The sequence below is a fragment of the Sinocyclocheilus anshuiensis genome, unplaced genomic scaffold (assembly GCF_001515605.1).
Source record: "Sinocyclocheilus anshuiensis isolate Anshui unplaced genomic scaffold, SAMN03320099.WGS_v1.1 scaffold1632, whole genome shotgun sequence".
Classification (NCBI taxonomy): Eukaryota; Metazoa; Chordata; class Actinopteri; order Cypriniformes; family Cyprinidae; genus Sinocyclocheilus; species Sinocyclocheilus anshuiensis.
The window spans coordinates 25,888-30,267 of record NW_015558674.1 but is presented as its reverse complement, the minus strand read 5'-3'; the positions used below and the strand labels follow the sequence as shown (position 1 = coordinate 30,267).

General features: G+C 35.7%; 1 protein-coding gene across 1 annotated transcript in view; it reads left to right on the top strand.

The window, feature by feature from the left end:
- Positions 1–4,380, top strand: part of LOC107681263 (R3H domain-containing protein 2-like) — an 80,992-nt gene that overhangs the window by 58,206 nt on the left and 18,406 nt on the right. The window lies entirely within an intron of this gene.

Sequence of the window (4,380 nt, the reverse complement as noted above, 5' to 3'; positions counted from 1 at the left end):
GCCTTATCACAAGTCCATTGTTTTTGAATGTTGGTGCTACTTCTGCTATATTTTCACACTTAAAACAATAATTTGGTATTCCTCTTTTACCATTGTCCTCTTTTATGCTAAGAAATAAGTCACCTGGCAGTTCTCTCCCGAGTGGTTCCACTGCTGCCAGCATTAAGTCTGAGTATGATTCAGTGGGCTATATAACACATTTAATTTTCAGGAAATTACTTGTTTTGGTTCAACATACTTACTTGTTGATCAAAAATAGCCTTAAACCTATACACTTTTTAATTTTAGTAACTTTCAGGGTATCACTTTGTTAAGAAAATCTTATTTTGCTGAATAATTTTGGCATTCTTCTTTGGTAATTGATCAAGCAGGCTTGTTGGAACATTACATCTCCAAAGAACCCTAACATGTCTTGTAAGTAAAGAGTAATTGCTGAATTTAAGTTTTAGAGGGGGTGTACTCATTTATGCTGTGCACTGTATATATAACCCAGTGAATTAAATATTTACAATTAAACATTTATGAATACATTTAATAATAATAATAATAATAATAACAAATGTAGTAATTTTAATAATAATAATAATAATTATTAAATATATATTAAATATTTATAGTAATATATAATTTATATATATTTATATAATATATATTTATTATATTTCATTTAATATATAATAAATATTATTGTTATTAACATTTAACATTAATCTACTATATTATTAAATGAATGTTGTGTTAACAATAATATATATTTATATGTATGTTATTGAAATTAAAAATAATAATAAAATAATACATTGTCACTTTTATACATTAATATATTTTAGTGATAGATATTTTATATCTATCTATCTATATATAATAGATATAAAATAGATAAACTTCTTAAGTATTACAAATCTGAAGTATTAATGGGTTGTAACTTGTAATATATAATGTATATAAAAACAGATAGTTCTCTAAATTCTGATTGGATGAGCCATATTCACATTTTCTAACTAATCTGTGCTTTATTTACACCCCTTCTTGAGGTTTTTCACATTAATCCATGTTTCTTCATCACTTCCAAATGTAAATCGCTGTCCTGCCCACAAATACAGCTTAATCTGCCAACTGTCTCTATATCCCATCATACCGCCCAGTCCTGCCAGTCGCTATGGTTACAAACCAGGACGTTCTGTATCTGTTGGTTGCTTGCCGTGCTACAACAGTATGACCGCTGCCTGTGTGTGTGTGTGTGTGTGTGATGTTTCCTCATGTAACACAATAACGCCAGTGTCGCATTTCTGGAGTGTCTTTCTGCATCTGTGTTGAATGCGTGACGTTACTGCATCATATTCCAGATCTCATCCTCGTGATTATGAAGAGAAATGTGGGAGCGGTTGGATCAAAGAAAGCAAATGTCGTGGAGCGTTGCGTGTTTGCAGTGAGCGCAGCTCTAAAATAGACAGTGCAGCTGCCGCTTAAAATAGCTCATTCATTAATTACATACACACACCGCAGAAACACACAAATTGCAGGGTTTGTTGGGTTTCCCAGTAGAATTACAGCTCGTAATTCAATTTTACATCTCGCAATTCTATTTACAGCTTGCAATTCGAGGTTACAGCTCGCAATTCTGTTCACAGCTCGCAATTCTGTTCACAGCTCTCAATTCTGTTCACAGCTTGCAATTCTGTTCACAGCTTGCAATTCTGTTTACAGCTCGCAATTAGAGGTTACAGCTCGCAATTCTGTTCACAGCTCGCAATTCTGTTTACAGCTCACAATTCGATTTTACATTTCGCAATTCTGTGTACAGCTCGCAATTCTGTTCACAGCTTGCAATTTGAGTTTACAGCTCGTAATTCGATTTATATCTGGCAATTCTGTTTACAGCTCGTAATTCGATTTTACATCTCGCAATTCTACAATTCTGTTCACAGCTCGCAATTCTGTTTACAGCTCACAATTCGATTTTACATTTCGCAATTCTGTGTACAGCTCGCAATTCTGTTCACAGCTTGCAATTTGAGTTTACAGCTCGTAATTCGATTTATATCTGGCAATTCTGTTTACAGCTCGTAATTCGATTTTACATCTCGCAATTCTATTTACAGCTCGCAATTCGAGGTTACAGTTCGCAATTCTGTTCACAGCTTGCAATTCTGTTTACAGCTCGCAATTCTGTTCACAGCTTGCAATTCTATTTACAGCTCGCAATTCGAGGTTACAGCTCGCAATTCTGTTCACAGCTCGCAATTCTGTTTACAGCTCGCAATTCGAGGTTACATCTCGCAATTCTGTTTACAGCTCGCAATTCGAGGTTACAGCTCGCAATTCTGTTCACAGCTTGCAATTCTATTTACAGCTCGCAATTCGAGGTTACAGCTCGCAATTCTCTTCACAGCTCGCAATTCTCTTCACAGCTCGCAATTCTGTTTCTGCGTTTACATCTCGCAATTCTGTTTACATCTCGCAGTTCTGTTTACAAGTCGCAATTCTGTTTACAACTCGCAATTCTGTTTACAACTCGCAATTCTGTTTACAATTCGCAATTCTGTTTACAGCTCGCAATTCGAGGTTACAGCTCGCAATTCTGTTCACAGCTCGCAATTCTGTTTAACAGCTCGCAATTCTGTTCACAGCTCGCAATTCTGTTCACAGCTCGCAATTCGATTTTACATCTCGCAATTCTGTTTACAGCTCGCAATTCAATTTTACATCTCGCGATTCGAGTTCACAGCTCGCAATTCCGCGTTTACATCTCGCAATTCTGCGTTTATATCTCACAATTCTGCGTTTACATCTCGCAATTCTGCATTTATATCTCGCAATTCTGTTTACAGCTCACAATACTGCATATACATCTCACAATTCTGCGTATACATCTCGCAATTCTGCGTTTACATCTCGCAATTCTGTGTTTATATCTCGCAATTATGCGTTTACATCTCGCAATTCTGTTTACATCTCGCAATTCTGTTTACAGCTCACAATTCTGTTTACAGCTCACAATTAAATTTTATAGCTTGCAATTCTGTGTTTACATCTCGCAATTCTGCGTTTACATCTCGCAATTCTGCGTTTACATCTCGCAATTCTGTTTACATCTCGCAGTTCTGTTTACAAGTCGCAATTCTGTTTACAACTCGCAATTCTGTTTACAACTCGCAATTCTGTTTACAATTCGCAATTCTGTTTACAGCTCGCAATTCGATTTTACACCTCGCAATTCTGTTTACAGCTCACAATTGAATTTTACATCTCGCAATTCTGTTTACAGCTCGCAATTTGATTTTACAGCTCGCAACTCTGAACAAAAAGTCTGAATTGTGAGGGATAAACTATAGGAAAATTGGAAAAATGCCCAAATTGTGAGATAAAAATTGCAATTATGTGGTGGAAGCGTGCCTCCATAGTTTTAGACTGCATGATAGGAAAAAAGGGAGGCAAGCGAAAATATTATAAATTACATTTGTAAATAAGTCCTGGTTTTGCCTTTGAGGTCTCTCGTCCAGTCAAATAGACACTTTTTATTAACTTTATTCTGGTAATTTTGTGCAGGAGTGAATCTAATTTAATCATTTCCCTGATACAAAATCACATTTGTTGCATTAGATTATAAGATTAAATGCTTTGTTTCATCACCTTTTTCTGTATATCTTGGGAAAACTTGTGTGTTTGTTCCCAGTAGTTTTCTGTTCTGTAGTTTTATGTGCAAGTGCACCCAGAAGATGCTCTAGAACGTAAATGTCAGCTCCAGTCCCGGTTCCCGTTAGGAAATAAGTCATCTGGCATCACCAGGATGCGTTTTACAGATCAGTTATTTTAATCATCTTATGCTAATGTGCATTTTTACCACACATATGTTTCACTCTTTGCACAAAATATTTGAATTTAGTCTGTTGCATCTGTTGTTCATCTCCCGTTAGGTCTCTTAGGAAGTGCATTTGAAGCGTAATGAAAGTCACGCACAGACGGGTTCAGTTTTTGTCCGTGAGCTTGAAGCGCGTCTCTGAGCAGTTGTTTTGAGAGCTGATCTGTGTAACGTAACACAATTGATGAAGATTTACTGAACTCTGGAACTGTTTTGAGTATCTTTAGCTGTTAAATACACAGAACCATTGACTGATGATTGATTATTGGTTTTCTGGACAGCTGCTCTTGTGCAGGAGGGCAGCGCATTACATTTGTGACCCTGGAGTCTTAAGTCGCTGAGGTAGCAATAGCCAACAATACATTGTATGGGTCAAAATTATACATTTTTCTTTTATGCCAAAAATCATTAGGATATTAAGTAAAGATCATGTTCCATGAAGATATTTTGTAAATTTCCTACCGTAAATATATCAAAACTTAATTTTTGATTAGTAATATGCATTGCTAAGAACTTTA